Consider the following 24,998-nt stretch of genomic DNA (forward strand, 5'->3'; position numbering starts at 1 on the left):
CCAGGGCTCAACGAAAATATTTCTATTAAATGTGTTTTAAAACTGTTAGCTTTGCAGGGATGAATATGATCTAGTATCTAGATACCAGCATTATTAATATGCTTACACTAATTTCCAGTTTCAAGTCTAGTTGTCTATTTCAGCTTTGGTTTGGGCTTCGATTTACTTTGCACTTCTTTGCAGTGTTATGTGATTACGCATTTTTACGCAGTGCTTATTCACCTTTTAAATGTGACATTTTTTTTATGTTTTTTGTAATATTATGTAATCTAGTACACATTACAATTTAAATATCAGAAAGTTGATATGTACCTATCAATATTAACTTATTGGATATATTCTACTGCTTTTATTTTAGCTGAATGTTATGGCAGTATGTATGAATGGCACCTGATAAGGTGTGATTGCCTTTTAAAAGTTAAATAAGTTAATTGATGTAAACGGTTTTTGTATTTAAATGGGCTTAATTGATTTGTACTTGATTGTCTGATGAAGGCAGGGTAAGAACCTTGCCGAAAGCGCTCACTGTATTAAATTCGTTTTTTGGAGTTTAACCGGCTTCTATTGATTCGTGCCCACTTTATTTTCATGTTCCTAAACCTAATCAACACATTACACAGAACATACTGGAGGGATAGGTCCCTGTCCTGGGGAAGCACCACACTCTGGAATGCACTACCATACATGTCAGGCAATGCTACTCATTGGCCCTCTTGACAGAAACACTTGGCAATTGGATGGGGAATGGGGAATACACCCTGGGTACCATGTGTGTGCCACAGCCTGACAGGGTCACAGGGGAATAACATTAGTGGGTGGTGCATGGCAGGGAACCCCTGTGGCTAGGCTTATATATGCCCCAGGACCAATAGACCAGTACTCACCTATGAACCAATGTGTACCACAGGCAATATCAGCCAGGGCCCAATCATGGACAAAAATGGTCTCTACACTCACCATAGGTACAGTACAATGTCTCTGTGGTTGGTCTAATGGTAATCTACCACTCATACATGCACCATTGATGATGACGTGTGAATACACATCAAGCAGTCACTAAACACATGTCCACACATGATCCAGGAACACACAGAGGCTGTGAGCAGCAGTGGAAACACACCTCACACACAGAGACACATCCTGCAATGGTGTGTACACCCATGAGGTATGTTGCACAGTACATGCCAGGGTGCTGAACAGATGCACAGCAACACTGTGGACATGGGTGCAGTGGGTTCCAGGGGGAAAGCCATCACCTACAAACAGAAGCCATGCATCACAGCCATATATAATGTTGGTGACAGGGACTGACTACATTTGCACTGCATGCTGTTCCGCCCCACATGTCTTGCATGCTGATATGTGTGTAATTACAGGTATGTGTGTGATACTGTCCTGCACCATTGCCTGCTATTGTGTGTTTTATGGGGTTACGGGAGCTGTCTGTATGTGCTGTCTGGTGCAGTGTATGGATTGCCCTGTATGTCGACTGCATGTGTGTATGTCTGTGTGTGTGGCCATGTCTGCACATGTGTGTGTGTGTGTGTGTGTGTGTGTGTGTGTGTGTGTGTGTGTGTGTGTGTGTGTGTGTGTGTGTGTGTGTGTGTGTGTGTGTGTATTTACTGTTTAGCAGTGTTGTACAGGTCTTACAGTCTGTTCCCTGTTTTCCCCTCACAGGTGACGAGGTGGGGCTGGGTCCTCCTGCAGGGAATCTGATGTCACTGGTACAAACAGTGACCATGAAGATAGGTGTGTTGAGGCACAGGAAGGGTCATCAGGGGCTGCAGCTGGGCCACTAATTGACAACCCACATGTATCCACACCATCCACGCACGCAGTCACACTGCCTCTACACACTTCCTCATCATTGGCCCTAGCTGAGGAGCAGCCTACGGTTGGCATGGGCCAGGATTGTGTGGTATCTATGGCATGTGTGTCAGGACACAGCAGCCATAACCAAATGTATGGCGAGGTATCACATAGGCAGATGTGCAGGGGTGCTCATAGGAGCACTGCTGGTCTTCATGCACCTGGCAGACGTGCAACATCTATTTCAACCACACACATGTTCCAGACTGTCATGGAGGCACAGGCATGAATGGCATGGTACACTAGGCAGGATCTAAGGGTGCAAGGGCTCATCGCACCTTTGTAACTGACAGCATCTGTGACCTAGCAGGTGCCAATTACACCAAGGTCATGGATAGATGGTGGGGGTGAAACATTTTAACTCATCCAAAATGTCATGTCCATGCATCAGGACAGGGTGGGATGGTTGCAATGGCCACATGGACGTATGTCAGCAACACCAGCAGTTGGAGGTTGCCGTGGATGTCCAAACAGTCACAGCTGCTCTCATAGTGGCATTTCCAGTCCCAGCACTGTGGGGGGCTGTTCACAACCTGTCAGAGCAGACCATGTGCACGTGGCCTTGGCCAGTCCCAGGAGGGACCTGGATCCAGTGTATGTCTGTCAAACTCGGGGGACAGTACTCGGTCTGGCTCTGTACCTGATACTGCCTGTAGCACCCCTGCCAGGCACAGGTCCCGTGTCCATGGCCAGAGACAGTGAACTGCAAACCCTGCCAGGTATAGTCTGCAGCTGTCCCACAATTCCCTGTATAGAGCAGCCACATGGAGGAACTGTGTGCATGCAGAAACACACACATAAACAACGAACCTAGGGCAACCACATGCCTGCACACACAACATCACCAGTGGCCCATAACAATACTCAGCCCCCTCAAACACACACATCTTGTCAATTGTATGGCTCAACCTAGGCATCTGGCAAACCAACAATACACCCTGTGCATATAATGATACCTGTGCCACTGCCTGACATCCGTAACATTGATGCAGGGACAGGCTAACATGGTTCTGATGCACGGGGTGACTGTACAACAGAGTAGTAATGGAATGATGTGTAGCATGTTGTCAGCAGTAAAGTGAAATGCTAATATCTTGGAAGGTATAGCTGTGCAGCCATGATGCATCATAGCTTTAATTAACACTGTTGTATTGTTGTCACCAGTATCTGTTCAGATTGTGTTATGTTTGTCCATGTGCCATATGGCTGATGGGTGTAGTGGTGTCAGCAGGCCTTCTACAATGGACACCAGTAAATGTAGTGGGTGGAACACATGCCATGGTTGGGTATAACATGCCATGGTTGGGTATAACACAGAGTTCTTTTGGTTAGGTGCAGGACAGGTACAGGACTGTACACATGGAGATATGTCCCCGTGCGAGTAACACATCTGTTGCACATGTAATCCCACCAAGACAGGATAGACACAACCACACAGTGCTATATATGCAGTCTGCAGTGTGGATGACATTGAACATGCTAACAGCAGGGTGCATGCCCCTCTCCCCACTCTGCTGCGATCCTCACCTAAGTAACATATGTGTGCCAATGCTGGTGGCATAGCCCTACCCTTAGGAGGGTGTGAGGTGTTCAATTACTGTGAATGGTGTAGACAACAACTAACAGGATGATGACATGCACTGTACAGTATTACAGACAGCTATGTGGGGGGGGGGATAGATGCAACAGTAACTGCAATTATGGCAGTCATGTCCACAACAGCCACACCCAGTGAGTTATAGCAACCCCAGTAGTGATGCACACCTCAACAGCGTGGAGGAGGGCATTGGCACATATATGACCTGTGAAGGACTGTATGCCTATTGGATGGTGCCTGTGGTATGTTGGCATATGCCAAGCAGTCGTGGTGGAAACATATCCTGTGAACGGAGGTAGATCCTGTAACAACTACACACATTCCTACAAGTGGGATGGTGTACAAAAGCCTGCTGTGATCTACATAGACATTGTGCACCTCCTAGCCCTCTTCTACACCTGTCATGATTGGGTTAAGGAGGTATACCAGGTTCAGGTTGTATTCTCTGCCTTTGACAAGTCCAACATTGGAAGAGTCCCATGTGTTGAGATAACTAGTGACATTGGCCATGGGTTCATTGTTGGTATGTTCCATGTCCCTGCAGACCACAGTCATCAGGCTACCGGATGGTAGTTCCCAGCTGACATGGTGGGTTTGTGGATGTCCTTGTCAACATTGGTGAAACCATTGCCAGGTGTAGGGCTATTGGATTTTATGAGGGATCCCATCTACTTACTGCATCTGCCCAGGGGATTCCCCCAAGCATGACATGTCACTTGACTGTACTGCATGATATGTAAGTAATGCCAGCTTTACGTCCTACAGGTGGGATGGAGTATTGTTAACATGTACTGTCCTTGTCATGTAGGGTCCTGCTTATGGGATTTGTTAAGATTGGTATTGTATTGCAGGCCAGACGTATTTGGCTGGAGGGGGGGTACCTATCCATGCCAGATTTAAGTTGATTGGGTCTCTCAAAACCATCAATGGTGCATGTGGACATATATGTTGTGGTTATGTTCCCAGTTACATCTACAGATGTATGTCCATATATGCCTATACTGATATATATGTGTTCACCTTTGACAGGGGGACATTCATTCTTTCGAATGGAACTTTCTGCAAACCGAAAGGACTAACCCGTCATTTCTTATTGCACCACAGTTAAGAGAACTTCAGTTCTACAGGCGTCTTCGCTGACACTCGAACTGTAAGTTGGAATACATATCGTAATGGGGGGGCATGACTCCCTGCACCCCCCTCTGGGGGGCTGGGCCCCCACAACCTCCCTACTATGATATACAAACTCCTAGTGTGCACTACAGTGGGGAGAGGCAATTATTCCCGATCCCCACTATAGTGCAATCCACAACAAAATTGCCTAATCTGCAATGAGCGGATGCATACTGACATTTGCACATTGCACATTTTATGCATGTATTGCAGGACTGTGCAGTGTTGAGAACATACTTTAGGCCTACCAGCTTCACTGTCTATATGTGGACATGTGGATATATACATATATATCGATGTCTGTATGCGTATCTATGTATATATGTATGTATTGGCTTATATATTATTTATAGATATATATATATATATATACATATATATATATATATATATATATATATATATATATATATATATATATACATATATATATATATATATATATATATATATATATATATATATAGATATATCAGTATATGTATATAGATATGTCTATACCTATATCTACGTTAAACTGAAAGAAGGTAAACAGACTAATAGACTCCAAATGACCAAGGTGAGACAAGGTGCCAAAAATAAAATAAAATACGAAGTTTAATGAAGCACTTTTCATCCCACTCACTGGTGGGACTTCATCAGACATAAGAAATTGCAATGCATACCACTCCAGTTTAAATACTTCTCCACATTACAATCATGTGACCACCAGTCAATTGGGCTACATTTGATTTAAAAAAGCAATAAGTGCATCAAGAAGTTTTTACGTTAACATCTCTTGATCACAACTTGTGGTAGTGTGGACTTCAGTGTAACTTCAAAATCTATTACATCTACCCTTAAATTACCTACCATAAAACATTTTAGACATTCTAAATATGCCTTTTAGAATGAATAAAACAATTAAATAAAACTAATTACAAATGGATAATCTATCAAGTCGCTGTACATATCTTATATTCAGCATCAGTGGAAGCATACAGTTATGTCAGTTCTTGCTGGCACTACCCCTCCAAAATAACATCCTTGGAGGGAACCACAAAAGAATTCCTTTACACAAGTTCTTCAAAAGGGAGGGTAAGGGGGGGGGGGACATAGCAAGAACGCAATCACATTAGACAACCTGGAATTAATTTATATTCCAGTCATAATCCTGAATGAATCTCAGATATTTGATTCTTGTCAACTGAAGTATTTTAAACACTCTCTGTTAAACCCAACGTTTTAGCTTTTTTAACATTTTTAAGAAGCCACTCATAATTCAATTTACCTTGTTAAACTCTTTAACTTCAAGATGCAAGACAGGGAATACACCTCATTTAAACCTGGAAAGAAGCAATCACCTGTAAGAAGTTGCCAGCTCAATTACAGTTGTTCCAAACGAAGGGATTCTGGACCCCCATGTCCATCTTGAAATATTGCATCAATCACTCTAAACTTAAAATTGTGATCAGGATTAGTAATGATATGTCTAGCTAAAGCATTGACCGGATTCTTGTTCCTCATGTGGTAAAGATGTTTGTAAACATGTTCTCTTAGTCTACGATTTGTTTTCCCTATATAGAAAACTTGGCATTGTTGGCACTGTGCTCTGTAAACAATCGATTTGGACTGACAGTTAAATTTGTTCCTTGTTGTGTATGTAACGTTACTGATAGTAAAATCTCTCCCTGTCTCCATGTGTTGACAATAATTACACATAAATCATTTTGTCAACCCAGTCCTAGAGTTCAGAACTTGCTTTTTGGTCTCTAAAATGTTCTTTAAATTCCTGCCCCTCATATATGTAATACATTGAAAGTTATTAACACTCCTTGCAAACTCAGGGTCTCTTCTTATCACCTCCCAATTCTTTTTTGGGATCATGAAAATCCTACTGGCATCACTACAAAAGGGGGCAATTAGAGACACTGTATAATTTTTTGCTTCACTATTAAGTGCGAGGCTGTTCAATTCAGTTCTCACCCTATTAATATTGAGAATAGGCTGGAATGCCCCATGTTCTATTTTATACATAACTTCCTTTCTAATGGAAGCAAATAGAGGAGCAGGATAATCTCTCTTCAAAAGCATCCTTCTGACCGTGTCACATTCACTCAAGAAATCCTCTTCTTGTGTGACCATACGTGCTGCTCTGACAAGTTTTCCTTTTATTACAGACTTCTTTTGATGCCACTGGTGACTACTGCTGAAATGTAGAAAGGTGTTTGAATAAGTTTCCTTTCTGAAAATTTTTGCCTTATAACATTTTTTCTCCAAATCTTTACTAAGGTCTACGTCTAAATATGCAACCCTGTGTGTGTCAAAAGTGTATGTAAATGACAAAAAGTCTGTTGTATTGTTTAAATATAAGAGCAGCCTCTCAGCCTGTTCCCTTTCCCCATCAAAAATGATAAAAGACATCATCAAAGAATTGGGTGAAAAAATGGATCTGCCTTTTGATGTCTGGTTTGCTGAAAATAAATTCCCATTCCCAGAAAGCCATGACAAGATTGGCATAACTTGCCCCACATGGGGATCCCATAGCTACTCCTATTTTTTTTAATGTAATACTTGTTGTCAAATGTAGTATAGTTGTTATACAAGATATTATCTAACATTTCCTCTATAAGTGCTACTTCATCTAGGGGTGTCCCTCTGAGTATTATCATGAAACTAAACCATTCAATTCCCTCTAAGTGGGGAATTGATGAACAAAGATCCCTGATATCCACAGTTAAAAATTTTAAATTCTCTTGGAACGACAAGTTGTTGATTTGTGACAAAAAAGTCCATGAATCCTTACACATGTTTTTCTTGGACAACGTATTTTTTCAATGTTTGATCTAGCCATTTCACCCAAGAGTAGGTTAAACTACCTCTCACGTCTACTAGCGATCTCATTGGGGGATCATATACATTTTATGTATTTTAGGGATCCCGAACAAAGTCAGGATCCTAGGAGCTGGCATACTTAAATAATTGAAAGTCTCTAACGTGATTCTTGCTTCTATGAACATCTCGTTTAAATGTGAGTTGATTTTTCGGGTGGCCTGATTCAATTCATTTTTAGATACTTATTGATAAGTTGGACTGTTCAAAATTTGACCCATTTTACCAACATAATCCTCAGAGTTCATAATTGCTAGGCCTCCCCCCTTATCTGGTGTCATTACACGTACCGGGGCTTGTTGTAATAATTCCAACAAGGTATGTTGTTCTTTACTAATATTAGGAAAACACTTGGTATACCTGCTACTGTACACTAACCAATTTCTGAAATCTAGCTCGCATATCTGCTCAAAAAGGTTTAGAGAAGGATGCAAAGGTGGACAAAATGTGCTTGGAATGTACAAAGCACTACTTTGTGACATATTCTTATCAGCAAACATAAATGGCAAGTTTAACTTTCTTACATACATTTTCAAATCAATCAATAATTTTGCTATGTCAACTCTGTTAGATGGTACAAAAGTATTACTTTTTTATATTATTATTATTATTATTATTATTATTATGGGTATACTCCGCCTTCATTGTAAGCCAGCCGGTCTAGGTTTAACTTTTTAATTTTCATTTCTTTCAGTTTCTTTAAATGTAAATCTATACTTGTAAAAGTTCTATTGTAATCAAAGGTATACAGATTGAAATCCATGTGGTTCTTAATTAAAATGTCCAGCTCTGTAGCTTCCTTGATTAATTGGTTACTCGTCATTTTATAATGTTTAACCATCAAGTTTAACAGTTCTATTCCTTGTCTATTAAACAGTGTAATCAAGTCTTTGTGAAAAGCCAAACCTAATACTAATCCCATTGGGTATGTAAAAGATCTTAAAACCCTTTAGGGACATTTCTTTGGCTATACACTGCCGCAAGTATGCTATTTCTACTTGTAGTTTTTTGTGTTTCAACAATGTCCTGTCCAACCCTTGCAATAATGTTATAAGCTACAGAGCTGGACATTTTAATTAAGAACCACAATAAAGTCAGAGTGTACCCACAACCTCCAACATCACAGACCAATCAAAGATCTCACATTCCACGGGATGTGATTCCCTCTAGACCCCAGTCTACAAGAGCTCAGACGAACACCCTTAGGGACCAAAACCTTTTGGAGGATGAACAGACTAATGAGGTTAACAGTAATGAGGGAACATCAATACAGCTCAATCAAAGTGAAGACATGAGAGTACAGTCAAGAAATGGAAACCATCTACCCCACAACCAAAATAATTACATCGATACATACTGTCATACCATAACCAATTATTCAGCTACTATACAACATCTGCTGAAACTTTAACATACCTGGACACAGACACACTAACATGGCCTTATGTGAAATAGTTCCCGTTATACAATTGAACAGCTGCTGATGTAAAAGGGTTTGTATGAACTAATCCCGTTTCAGAGGGTTGAAAGGTTCATACACCAGGAAGTGTTACCGAGTACTGATTATCAGCACAGTATGATACACAGTAACACCAAACTAAATATGTCTGGTAAGCACACTGTAAACCCCCTAACATTATATGCATAGCTATCCAGCCTTGAGCTGGCCAAACAACCTGGCCAGACTGAAACATATGCAGAAGAATTAGGTACAGACAAACCCTGCACAAGTAGCAATGTTCAGAAATATAACAGCAGTACTCACATTTAGACCAAATCCTCTCGGCATTACACACAATATATTACTTTTCATCTCCATACAGCTGTTGCAATAGATTCCAAACAATGCTTCCACACTATCTTCCTCACAAGTAAGGCAAGGGGACAATGCCCAGGTGGAATACTCAATTATACTTCACTGTAGCCATGGTATTGGCTAAGGCAGTAGCAGCGCAGCTGATGTGCATGTAATTAGCTACTTAGGAACACCAATTGGTTATCGGGATAGCACATCTTACTGATCTGTAACTATAAAAGGTTGCCTTGTCACACATTCAAACTATCTGTATCTACCTGTAGGACAGTACAAAACACTGAAAGATGAACCAAAAACGAGTATTATTCTAGTCAATAACACCTTCTGTTACTAAGAAGGTATGTATAACATGTAGTATGTCTGTGCATGTAGTACTTGTTCTGTAAGAATTACAGTGTAATCACTGCATATAGTGGAAATAGCTATCTTGTAGCGATGTATTGTTGAGTAGTAGTAATGCTTGTATTCAATGTGTGTACTGCTGTAGGTCACATGGCAAACTCTGCATACACCACAAGGGATGATATGGGCTTGGAACCCACCAATTCGCTTCCAGCCACTGTCAGTGTCAGGATTGGTCCAACAAGTATGTGCTATAACAGGGGATGGTATATGTCAATATATTGTAACAGTCGACATATGTATGGGTGTAAGTAAGATGAACATGTTATAGGTGTGCTTACCATGCAAATATGGTGTGCATTGTGGAATATTGTGCCAATAACAGCGTAATGTACAGTATTTTAGGCAGATCTGTATTCTATTCTACATAGCAGTTCTGTTATGTTATGCAAACAGTAGTTATGTCTATTGGCAATTACAATACTGAATAACAGGATACATATCATTTGTATTCATCTGACAGTTTAGCAGAATGATAGCAAAGATAATTGGAAGAACCAGGTAATTATCCATGCACATAACAGATGTAATATCCACCTCTTTAGTATCGTTTGTAAGCAATAACAGCTATGCATGTGTACATGTTATGCAAATGTGTAGTGACACTTGTTACAGGGCTGGACCTCTCTAGTATCATTTGCAAGCAATAAGAGCTGTGCATGTGTACATGTTATGCAAATATGTAGTGACCCTTGTTACAGGGCTGGACCTCTCTAGTATCATTTGCAAGCAATAACAGCTGTGCATGTGTACATATTATGCAAATGTGTAGTGATCCTTGTTGCAGGGCTGGTCCTCTCTAGTATAATTTGCAAGAAAAACAGCTGTGCATGTGTACATGTTATGCAAATGTGTAGTTACCCTTGTTACAGGGCTGGTCCTCTCTAGTATCATTTGCAAGCAATAACAGCTGTGCATGTGTACATGTTATGCAAATGTGTAGTGACCCTTGTTACAGGTCTGGGCCAAATGGCTATGTGCACACCTACATAGAATGGCTATTGAGAATAGAGACACACTGGTTGAACTACCAGGTTTGTGTAGCCCAACCTCTCATTGCCAACCTAACAGCCGCTTGCACATACTGTATGTAAGGTAGTGCACAGCACTGGTAATGAAACAGGTTGCATATCATCTTTAACTCCAGTGTAACATCTACAGTAGGAGTGTAAGATGTAGGAGACAGCTGCCATGTGTAATAGCCACTTCATAGGTGATGGTTCACACTATCTGATTATATCCTAATCATGTTGATAGTGGCATCAGAGTCTATTGATACATGACTCTTTTTGGAGTGTGGGTGTCTGTGCCCAACAGAGCTCATGATCCTGTGGATATATGTGCATATACCCAGAGAAGGAAACAGACCTGTAGACACTTACATCATCTGTAATCAACTATCAGGATGTGATGTGTTCCTCAAAGGAGGATTGCTGCTAAAGGTAGCTATAATGTTTCTGTAATAGCCAGTGTTGTCACGTCCATAACACAAATATTTACATGTGAGCATCACCGTCTAAAACATCTTCATAGGCAATACATAAACTAAATACAGTATTTGGTACTTGTAATACTGAATGCTCATACAGGCATGTCCACTAGTCAGCTACTGGTGTTTCCTAATGTCAGCTTTGTGTATGTGGCCATCCTGGGGGAATGTAATCTCTATGCCATGTACACTGCCAGACCCACCTAACACCATGCCCCACACATTGTTTGGGATGCAGCTACAGGGGTAAGCTGGAAAGCAGCCCAATCTACAGCCATGACTGGACTGGAAAGTCATGAGGTGTAGGTTAACACATGCAGCTCATCAACACAACCAACACATACCCTTACCAGAACACAGTAAGGACACCCACACACACTACCAGAAATCACACACATTCACAGACGCTTCTAAGTATCTGGACAAACAAGTGATCCCCCCCAAGCTGGAAGAGACAGACACCAAAATACACAAACTGTATGACATAGTTTGCATAATTGTGCCATACCTCAGAACATGTAGCTGGAAACATGCCCAACAGTACTCATTTGTAAATGCAAACTCTAGCATTATGTTACACACCAACCTATATGAGGGCATACATACTATCAGCTGCCTGTCTGCCATGATTAGCCACATACCCATACACTCAGACCACCTTTTGAACTATACACATGGCTCTGGCATATTCCATGTTGTTGTGTAGGACCTGTGATGCCGTAGCCTGGACTGCATGGAAACACATGTAGGAACTGTCAGGTCTTGTAGCCCATGCAGGTATGTCCAAAGGCCTGGGTAGCATTCTGCCATTGGCCAGAATGATGCTGCAGTACAGGGACAAAAGGATTGTATTCCACAATTGTCTAGTATAGTGGTGCATGTCGAAGGGCATCCAGTATCTGTTGCCCTGGGATAACATGGTTGACAGACCATGATGCTTTGCCAGATAGGGCCTGCATTTGTCAACCCTGGGAATCTGGATACTGCCTAGAGCTTATGCTTTCCCTATATTGCCTTCATCATGTACAGTTCAAGTGAAGGTCCACTGCTGTTACATGGACAGCCAAGCAATAAACTGTGGAACACGCTACACAATGATACATGTCAGAAACACTATATGGACACACATATGTCAATCCCTAACATGGAGAACATATCTGTGCAGTGGCTGACACATGTTTCAATGCTCTGAAGAGCACACTTGCATAACCATGTTATAACACATACCTCAGCTCTTGCCCATTATCCTTTATTGGAACACATGGGCCACAGGTGTGTCCATATTCCTGAAGGATATGTACACCCCTACGCTAGTTTCACTTGCATAACTTCAGATGCATTATGCTGAGCAACTACCTTTATGCCAAAGTGGAATTCAAATTGCACCGTGAGACAGATCACCCACCATGCCGCAGAATTTCCAACTGTCATAATGTGCTGTAATGGGTGAGATTAGGTCTGAGACAGAACCATAATAATGGCTACTCTCAACTATTCCATTATGAACTGGGAAGACTCCTCATGTGCCAACACCTGTGCTCAATGCATGTTGGATTCCATCGACCCCACTGACCTGGATCACAGTAGTCACACAAACAGGGCTAACAGTATGCTACACATAGTTAGTCTCCAATGCCAATGTTATGTTTCCATACCTCTCACCCTGGAAACATCAAAAATCTGGACAAGGCCCATGAAAATTAGGTACAAATATGTACACTGATTAACATCTCATTTTCATACATAATTATGAAGCCCCACCCACTCCAATGGAATTGTGGGATACCAACTTTCAAATGCAAACTGAAGAACAGACAGCCAAAATATGGCACCAGAGTCCCCCTGCAGCCATTCCAATGTCCCATTACCTGGCTATTTCGCCCCATTTACCATAAACACTAATGTATGCATACTGCTTTACTTCTACAATAATTATTTGGATTTTATTTTTACATTTTACAGCACATTGCAGAAACACTAATAGACATCATGATCTGGTAAACAAAGCAATACTGTCTCACAGTGAAAACAGGCTTGACATTAAAACTTTTCTGTCTTTGAAACTCACATTCATTGAAACAGCATTTAAACCCATACCACATCCAAAGAAAATGCATCTGGCCAGTGGTGGATAAAGATTACCTTTGGGCTGTTTTCAAATCATTGGCCCCTTGCACACAAAACAAGAAACATACATGTGCTCTTTTCTTTATACACCTTCCTGACTTTATTAAATTATATTCCTTGTATAATACAACACACTTGTTAGAGCACATTCTAAATGTATTGTTTGAACATTTTACCAGTAGGCTGTACTGCAGGCAATGAAACAAAACACATGAACCAGTAATGACAAAACTGCCCAATTCAGAACATTTCCATCATAAAAATTTACTTCCACACTCACTCTATAAATAGAATGACAGTAGTGTAAGCCATAGGCATCTTGCACAGCGCCTCGCACTTATTTTCAATTTCAGTTTTTTGGTGGGAGGGAGACAAAAGGTTAAAAACCAGCAACATATTTTAAACATTAATTGTATAATTTTGTAAAGTTGCTAGAATAAAATGTGTTACCACCATGCATTTCACTGGCAAGTTTTGAACCCAGGGCCCTATGCACTACAGTCAGATCAACATACCACTATACCAAATCAGAAGGTTCCTAAAAAATAGGAGGGCTGAAACTTAATGGCTATCATTTAGTGAATTCATTTCTAACTTCTCAACATAGCTCTTAACCTCTTAACACAAACAAATGGACAAACAAAGCCAGTAATGGGGGAATACAAATTCAGTTCTCATTTCTCACTCACCATAGCTCTGAAGTGTTAGCACAAGAACAATAATGGGGTAATACAAATTGTGCTCTCACTTCTCATCATAGCTCTCAACTCTTAGAACAAAACAAAAATCTGGACAAAGCTCAGAACATAACTCTCAACAGAAAAAAACAAATGATCTCACTTCTCATCATAGACCTCAACTCCTAGCACAAAATACATCTAGACAAAGATCAGAAATTGTGGTGGCTAGGGATATTACAGGGTTTGAGTCTGAATACCTCTTTTTAATAGAAATACATATAAAAATTACAATAATTATTATATTTATTCATATTTACTATATTTAATTAATAATATTTTAGATCATATTTATATAGCACGTATTAATAAGATATCTGTGTGATAATTATTTCCACACATCATCATTTTTATATACATTTTTATATATATTATAGTATATTTTTTATTATCATTTTTTAAAGTAAATAGCGAGGGTTGCTGCTATACTGGCAAACGCTCGTACAAGCAGTATAAAATCAAGGTTAAAATAAATCAAAGTTGCAGGACTGAGCGAAGACAAGTAGTAATGTAGAACTTAAAAAACAAAGTACTTTATTATAAATAATTGACAAGATAAGCGCTTTCGCTGTGCAGCTTCATCAGATCTTACATTCACTCTCAGATTCTACATCTTATATATACACAAATTCTTATTAATTAATCAATCAACTTAGTTAATTGATATAATTACTTAAAGAAGCAGACAGGCATCATAAAACCTAACTTAGTGAATAAATCTATTAAATAGCAAATATGAATAAAATCATTTAAAACAGTTCTACGTTACTACTTGTCTTTGCTCAATCATTTTTTTAAGAACAGCAGTTATTTTACTATATTTAGAACTAGTTTTGTTTTAGAACTTTTTTACACTCTTTAAAATTGTTAGTGTGTGTCTATCATAGGAGGCGTTGACTAATTAATAGAATATGGCAAATGATTGGCTGTGGATGATTATTTGTACTATTAAATGGAATTGTGTTACAAGGAAGGGATACTCTGAAGATACTCACAGATTTGATGGGTGAAAACACTTAGTACACACTACAAAACTTGTTGCCATCTTTTAACAGACAGACTCACGTGAATATACCTCTCTGATTTGTATTATAATTACTATTCTTTTCCAGCTGACACCACCACTTATTTACAGTTACAAGTAATTTATTTCACTCATACCTCATCATCACCAGTTTTTGCCTCATATCTTAGTCTGTGCCTCATAAAATGTGTTGCTTGCTAGCAAATCATTAAAAATAGCACTCAAATAGTAATAATGACATTTGAGCCTTGGACTTCATACCCGCCAGAAAAATGTTAAAATATGTTGCAATAAGCAATGTTCAGAAAAAAAATTGCAGCAAAAAATAAATAAAAATTAATCAAGCAATTAATTCATTAATTAATTAATGAAACTGGGCAAGGACCTGGCCAATAATTTATTTCCTCTTAAGGAAAAAATAGTCTTAAGATCATAAGTAAATTAAGTTATCACAGATATTAAACCTGCTTAACTTGCTTGAATAATCCATTCCAGAAATAAATAGTATATTGATCAGACCATTTTGAGAGTTTTAGTTAATACCACTCTCCATACCTCATCCCCAATGAAAAACAACTAAGGTACAAAGCTTTTCATAGAATGGATTTCCCAGAATTATTATTACATATTTTTGCATCTCAGTCAATGGTTTTGCATGATGAGCAGTCATGCACAGGGTTGTAATGGCACACCCACACACACACACACACACACACACACACACACACACACACACACACACACACACACACACACACACACACACACATGCTCCTTGCTTACCATGATTCCTTTGCCGTTCAGCTTACACACACTAGTTTAGCTTCAAAGCTTACCCTGATTCCTCTGCCATTATCCCTGCTCACAAACTCTGCCGTTCAGCTTAAGTAGTTCTAGTTCAGTTCCTTTCAGCTTCATAGCTCTGCTGTTCCTGCTCGCAAACAAGTTCCTCTGCCATTATCAAAGTTCCTCTGCTATTCCCACTCGCAATTCAATTTCGGTCAGCCAGAAATGATGATGTGAGCTCCTTGAGCTCAATTCCGACTGGCTGGTAGCCTGATGGAGCTGACGTCATTGTGCACATGATGACATCACCTCAGACAGCACAAAAACTAAAAAACATAGCAAAAAAAAATCGGAAATGAAGGGGTGCCACTCGGGAATCGTGTCACCCCTTCATTTGGACCCCAAAACTCGGTAAAAACCGAGTAAGTCGGAACGGTTGGGAGGTCTGTATGTTTCCTAAGAGCAGAGTGGTGACTGTCATGGCACCCATGCTGATGGACAATGTATGTGCAAATACTGAATCCTACACAAACGAACCTTAAGCAGTCACATATGTGCAGTGATTGTGCCATTGAAACAGAACCAGGAATCGACCCAACACAAACAAGAAGGCAAACTGGTGGGATCCTGCTTTAAACTGTACCACAGAAGGTAGTATCTGTTGCAATAGTGAACACACATGCGTGTAGGTGATCCCTGGTCAGCCTCAGTAAGATGCAGATACACCATATAAAACCACACAAAGCTACTGTGAAACTAATCCACCACATATTATGAGGCCAAACACAGAGCATTCTATAGCTGTGTCATTAATCATAATTGCAATGACAAGAACTGCCGTGCTGCACAGCACTATGGCATGGGAAGTGCTGCACCTACAGAAATAGCACACGTTACTCCAGATAGGGTCTTGGAGAACCTAAACCCACTCCCACCTCCCCCCAACAGGTACACTTAGTAATATATCCATGCACACTACAGGGCCCCTGTAATAATGACTATGCAGGTACAAGCTGCACTCTCTAAAGCCATACATACAGCTTTCATGAGACCTGTCAACATCTCAGGGTGTATCCTATACAAATGTGAGAAAATTCAGCTATTCACATACAACTCATGTTCAATCATGGCTCTATGTCAGGCTGTGTACACAGCGAATGGTGCACAGCTACAGTTATCACATGCCACAAAGGGAGAGACACCATTGATAATGGGAAATAGAGCACAACTACCCTGCTTAGTCTGGTCTGTAAGGCCATGAACTGTGATCAACGTATTTGATGTACTCGGTACAGATGTAGATGACAGTAGGGTTGATTCACACTGCATATCATGACCTTGCCAGGTTGTAGGACACCATCACCCATACTGTGCTCCAGCTACACTCAGTAAACTAGGTGGATATTCCTATGTCACAGGAGTGGTTGGCAACTGGACTGCTGGCAGAACCAACACTACAGATGGTGCCTGACTAATACTCACACATCAAACCAGTGCCAGCCACAGTAATACAGGGTTCATTCCTGGTACTCCCTCATCTTTGCTATCTATACCACACAGACTAACACAGAAGGCATCAGCCTATTGATGTTTACAAATGAATATGAACTAGGAGCAATAGTCAACTCAATATGTGCTGCATTCAACGTACAGAAGGACACTAGTGTGTCAGATGTGTGGTGTGTGATGGATGGCCACAGTCTGACAGCTAAGTATTGCATTGTCATCCCCTATGTTACAAACCCTGTACCCATGAACTACCACCTAGGCAGCGGTCAACATAATGGCAACTGTGTGTATGGGATGCAGCTGAACAGTACTCTTTCTTTTGATAGTTACTTCACCAAACCAGACAGGTAGTCATATGTGGCACCCCTAATTATGACAGGGTGCCATCCAGGAATATAGAGATAATTGCTCAGCCATACTCAATACCCAGGTAACACATACTAGATCACATATTTCTTTTAAGGATTATTGACCATGTGTAGATGGCCTACACTGCCCTTCCCAATCACTAGCTGCACTATGTAGCATGCAGCCTACCCTGAATAAAGCCATGTCCAACCCAGAGTGTTACACATGCTACACTTGACACATCCTGATCCCAAATAAACACATACTTCATGGACATCCACCTTTCTAGTACAAGGATCAGAACATGCCTGACAGATCCCTGTCCCATACACTTAACATACTCTTGCTATACTATGCATCCCTGCCCAGTGAAGCTGCACATTGCCCCTCTCTGTGACATGGTGTGATGACAACATGACAAATTTATCAGTAAACCTGTGGTAAACATGTGCTGATAGGTAAACACACCAGTACAGGCAAACAGACATGCCCATGTCAAGACAACATCCACATGGTGTATGAGCAATGTCATCACATATATGGCGATAACATCACATCACCAGTAAGTGTCAAATGTGTGTGACTTATACATGTCAGCGGTGTTAGTGTCATATAGATTTGCAAAGACATATTTGTAATCTTAATAAATGTGATACACATGTATGTTCAGCTGTACTTCTGTACTGCTCTGTAAGTTACTGTGACCTGTCTCCATCATTATGTCTTCCAGGTATGCCATGTAGCAGACTGCCGGTGTACAGCCGCTTGGAGGATGAGGTCCTCGTCCCATACCTCCTTGACAACCATACAACACTCTTTAGCCATGTGCCACAGGATGCACAGCAGTGGGATGCCCTGTGGGAGGAACTCTGCAGAAGGGTAAATGATGTTGGTGGTCACAATCGCATCTATCAGCAGGTGCGCCGACAGTGCACTGACCTCGTAAGATGGGCAAAACAACATGCTAATGCAATCACAAGGAAAAAAGGTGCAACAGGTGGGGGGGCACTCACCCAGCCCCCACTCACACGCACAAAGGAGATACTTGCCAACCTGGGGACACCTGCAGACCTCCATCCACAAGCTTTAGCTGGTATTGTGCAGGTGGGTGTCTCTCAACCACCGAGCCTGGAGTTGCCTGGTAAGTCACTACTGCACATATGACACAACTATATTTCACATAGTTACGTGTTACTGTACAATATGAAATGTAACATCATATGCAAGGCATGTATGCTACTCTATGTATGCACAGATGTGTATACTCCATAGTATAGTGTATTGCACTGGCTTATGTGCTAACATGGACATTGCACCCTGTAGCTATCACACAGGTGTGGATAATGATCTTACTGCTGTGACATTCCTGTTTAGGTACTCTGGCATTTTGCAGTGACAGCAGCTTGTGTCAGGTGAGATTGTTATTATTCACCAGGTTTGATATTGCATGGAACATATTAATTGCATGCTATCTGCCATAACACACATGCAAATAACATATGGTAGTCCTGTTAATGGGCACTCGTCAGACCTGCAACGCATCACAGTGTTTACCCATGTGAAATAATTGAAGACTATATGAAACATCTACACTAAACCTTCCAAACTGTCATTGTCAGATGTGTGGACAACTGGTGGAGGTGTGTTTCACTGTAGGGACAGGTACTACATATCAGTATTACACATGTTGGGAATACTAACAGTACTGTACAGAGAGAATATGTATGCACACACTCTAAATGTGTTGGAGCTGGTGTATGACTGGCCCACAGGATACACCCTTGTGGATTATACCCTTGCTATGAATGTCAAACAATGTCATGTGCTATCTGACTTGTCCATGACATGTAGTGGGCTGACTGCAACACTGTTCAATTATCCTGCAGAACATGTCTCACATACCATACATACCACCCTTTGTCTGCATAACCCTGCCCTCAGTAGAGCATATGACATCTATGGGTGTATGTCATATGGAATAACACTGACATGTGAAATAAGATGACCATCACAACCACTGGACAGAGCATGTGTACACATGGCCATGGAGAATGGCCAGAGACATGAAGCAACACACACAGTAGAACTGATGTACATGTGTGTACACTCTGTTGTACATTGGCTCGACACAATGCAACTATTGCCTTTGTGTAATGGTGATATTGCAGATGTGAAACATTAAACATCATACAGGCCTGTGCACAGCTTGTGTAGGCATAACATGAAACTACCACATAACATATCTTGAACATCTTGAGTGTTTCATGACATGAAAGCATTCACCTATACAGTATCCAAATACATACATGTGTTGCACAACATACACATACAATCACATCAGGCCACAGATACAGTACATTCACCTTGCTGGTGTCAGACATCACTGTCATGCCTGCTCTTCGTGTGTGTGAGGTACACAGATGGCATGTGGGACATAGAGTACTGCTACATTAGCCATGTGTGGGCATAGTTGCCAGGCATCAGTAATATGGTTGCAGATGTGCAGGGGTGTCATCCGTATACCCTTTGTGACCTGTGTCACGCATTCCACATTAGAGTTTAGTGTGTATACAGCTCAGTGACATGGGTCAAATTCCACATTAGATATGTATTGTATGTGAACATAGTCATGGCTATGAACTGTGTCAGTAGCTCACACTGTATAGCACTCGTGAAGCCACATGATGCCCTGCAATGGCTATGCACATCAGCTCAATGTGCAGTATGCCCCTGCATATTTGTAGTGTGGACAGACAACATTGCATCAGCTGAAGGCCCATGTTAGTATAACATGTCCTTGCATTGGGACACTATTACCATACTGTAGATTGGAAAGGACACCATTGTGTTACACATGTATGCATGTAATTCAACACATCAGCAGAAGACATGTCATTCTTCATGTGATTGGCAAAGTCATATGCCACACAGCAGGCCGGTGCACTGTAAATCTGTGCTGGTCTGTGGCACCATTGCAAAGTAGGGACAGACATTTTTAAATGTGTGTACAGCCACATGCACACTATCTAGACTCAGCTCAGGAGTAGGCAGAATAATGTTGAACAGACATGCACTGCTTTGGGGAGATATACAAGCTAGGGCTCAGGCAAACATAGTATGCAGTCAACATACCCTACTGTTCATGTCCTCACACATAGGGCTGGTGGCCAACAAAAAGCATCAGTGGCAGATGTACAAGGGCCAGCGATGGTCTGTTAACATGTGGTGTATGTTGCACACATTATGGCAGCAGTGCGGTGCAATGGTGCAAAGTGCATGCATTGTGTTGCAGGTACGAGGCATAGGCTGCTAACACAAATGGTGCAATACAAGTATGTATGCTAACCGCCACTATAATTGTGTAAGGTGCATGCTGTCTGCTGTAACACATGCATGCTGTTGTGTGCAACTCGGTGATGTATGATAACTACCACTATAATTGTCTAAGCTGAAACTATAATTTTCTAAGTTGAATGCCATCTGCCATATCACTTGCATACAGTCTGTGTGTGTCTGTGTGTGTCTGTGTGTCTGTGTGTGTGTCTGTGTGTCTGTGTGTGTCTGTATGTCTGTGTGTGTCTGTGTGTGTCTGTGTGTGTCTCTGTCTGTCTGTATGTGTCTCTGTCTGTGTGTGTGGTGTCTGGTATAACTTGTAATGTAAAATTGTTATCTTCCCCTCACAGGTGTTGATGTAGGTGCGTTGCCCTCCTGCATTCCACCTGATGTTAGTGTCCCCACAGGCACTAGCAGTGATGATGATAGTATGATTGAGGCACAGGCAGGGTTGCCAGGGGCTGAATCTGCGCCATTTTTTGCCATTCCACCTGTCTCCCCCTCATCTTCGCACACAGTTCCCCTGCCTACACATAATCCATCACCACTGGCCATAGAGGAAGGACAATTGGCGGGTGGTAGCATAGAACAGGGAAGTGTGGAGAATATGGATGGTGTGCCTGCACACCATGATCCCAGTCAACTGACTTGTGATGTCCCACACAGGCATGTGCCCAGCGCTGCTCAAAGGAGGACCACTTCCCAACATGCCCCTGTGAGACAAAGCACATCAGCTGGAGTAACCAGACGTATGTTTCAGGCTGTAATGGAGGCACAGGCACATTCTGTATGGCACAACAGAGAAGATCTGAGGCTTTAGAAGGCTGATGTCCGTTCATAACTGACAACATCCAGGCACTTGCAAATGTTCACCATCATCTTGGAGATGTTTTGGATAGATGATTGGGTGACATGGTGGGAGCTCTTGACCATGGCATGTCAATCCCCTGCGGAATGTCTGTGCAGGAACATCTGGTGGGAGTGAGGCATTGGGCACATGGACATAGGTCAGCTACATCACCTGTTGAAGGTCTATGTGAACATGCTACTGCACATGCCCTCTCCCATAGTGACAGTAGCAGCAGCAGTGCAGCTGGTGCTGTTCAGTCTACATCAGGACACAGCAGGCTACATGCACACGGTCCTGGACGGTCCCAACAGGGACATGATTCCAGTAGATATGTCTCATCAGACAGTACCCAATCTGGACCTCTGCCTTGTAGTGCCCATGCAACCCCTGGCAGGCACAAGTCACGTAGCCGTGGCCAGACACCATGAACTGTGAAACCTGCCTTGTACAGTCTGCAGTGGTCAATACTACCCCTGTGTAGGCCAGCCACATGCCAGACCTGTGTGCATGCATACACACACCAGAAACAAATGCAGGGCACCTCAACCCACACATGCATAATATCCACACATGCCCAATGATATCACAGGCCCTAACACACACACATGATGTCATACAATGGTGCAGCCTAGGCCTCTGGCAAACATTATCACCCTGTGCATATGATGATGCCTGTGCCACATCCTGTCATCCACACCATCTGTGCAGGGACATGCTCATATGGTCTGATGCACAGGGTGAACATACTAGGTAGACAATTGTAGATTAATATTGTTGAGTAGTGTTGACAGGCAGCAGACATACCATGTATTACAGTTTTAGAATGCATTTTGTACATTTCACAGTATGTATCATGTGTAACAACACTAACAGCATGTTGATCTTGACGTTCTGCCTTCCTCTTTCAGGTGTAGCTGCATGTGCCGGGGGATTTTGTTGTTTGCGGTTAGTGTCCCATATGTACATGTTGACTACCCACAGATCAGCATGACAATACCTGCATGCACTTTGTAGCTTCCACATCACAGTTATATTCTCCCATGTTTCAATTATGTTTACTGTTCTAATGATCCAAGAGAATGAAAGCTGTGTAGTAAGCTACTGTGTTAAGAGCCATCACATACATAGTGGGTGACATCACAGGTACAGTTACCTGGAACGGGGAGGAGGTAAAAGAGTGGTATGCCAGATGACAAGAGTAAAGGCTAGTGGAAATAGTGGCTTCTCATTGGGAAGCAGTAATACCCACTGCCATGACAGCATGCAAACACAGACACACCCATCACACTGAGGGATTCACAGACACAGTAACACACACTCTGACACACACACAAAGTTGCCAGTTTTCGGATGAAAACCCCTGCCTATATGCATGTCATCATTATAGTACTACACAATTACAAGATGCACCACAGATATTACACATGTACAGGTAGTCGGAATGGCATAAGATCGAGGACATAGACAGGAATACTACAGTGCAGTGAGTTTATGTGGGGAGGGGGGTCCATCAGTAGGCTATGTAACAACAGGTTACACCCCAAGGTGTACATGTTAACAGGCAGTTAGAATGCCCTTCTATGATTGATGATATCAACAGGGATTCTAGACTGCATTGAGTGGATGGGGGAGGGGGCATTAACATTTCACTATGGTAAAATACAGCCTCACTCCAGGGACTGGACAGCCATACACATGGACGGCCAAACACACACACACACACACACACACACACACACACACACACACACACACACACACACACACACACACACACACACTTACACACACTGTTGCATTCACAAAGATATACACCTATGTCACACACATACATTTGTGAGGTTCAACCACCTGCCTATGCCTTTCTTTCGACACTTCAGTCTGTACTGGTGTCAACAACAGTGTTCAGGAGAGTGAAAACATGTGGGATGTATTCCCAACCATAAGTGACATATATGGACACACAAACACCCACACATGTCAGTACTGTGAATCAAACACCTGCCTATCTCATGATAGGTATTACAGAAGTACAGCACTATTGCATCAGGTACAACACTTGCTGACTCTTTCCTTTGCCAACTGTGCTGATATATGCACAATATATGCACAGGGGAGGTATTACTCTTACAGGTGTCATGAGCTTTGCCTTCAGTGTCACCCTTACAGCATTCTACATTGTCTGTCTTCTACTTCAATTAACAAAACCTGACCTTAGCATTTACACAGGTTATTGTAGGAATGGTTGTAACTCCCCAGTGAGATGTCCTCAGTAATCATTCATCTGAAAAGAAGCCCCACCACTTAGTAGTCATGTCCAAACATCTCTCCATACCTCATGTATGGCTTACTGTACTCAGAGCATATCACCATATACAGTGGGCAATGTTGAGGCTGTATTGCAACAGCATGATGTACTAAGACAACAGTCACCTTCGGACATCAGACACTGCACACAAATGGAATCTACGCAAACATCAATACATGTACACATATGCAGTCTATATCAGGAAGTGCACTAGTAGGTGATGAGGATACATTCCACACCTTTCCCGCACCGTGTGTGAAACATAGCTGAGCATTACACCATAATGGATGTTGTATTCATCTACTGGTAGGACATCACCACCTTCACCGAGTAGCCAAGTATACATATATGACAAACTGTTACTTGACAGTGCCATGGTGAAGCCAGGACACTGTAATGGTCAACAGTGAGCACATCATATTTGCCATACGCACTACATATTTACTGGAAGAGTGCCAGCAATGTGCTCTGTTAGAGCTAGGCAGTACACTCATTCAAGTCATGTGTGAGGCCTGTGGCTTGTAAACATCTCACCCCAGCATGTAGTGGTTATTGTGGTACTAAAGCTAATGTCCAGACAGCCCACAGCATGCATGGCTTGCAATTGTTGACATGGGGTATATGTAGGAACTGTGGCCACACATGCTGTACATATCATGAACATATCACCTGTGACTACTCAGTAACAAACAGAGCAGAGCTGGATTTCCCTGAGTCAGTCAATACAGGCCTTGTGTAGGTCCTGTGATCCTGTTATAT

Source organism: Protopterus annectens, chromosome 4.part0 (assembly GCF_019279795.1).
Source record: "Protopterus annectens isolate FY-2018-M chromosome 4.part0, PAN1.0, whole genome shotgun sequence".
NCBI classification, from domain to species: domain Eukaryota; kingdom Metazoa; phylum Chordata; order Ceratodontiformes; family Protopteridae; genus Protopterus; species Protopterus annectens.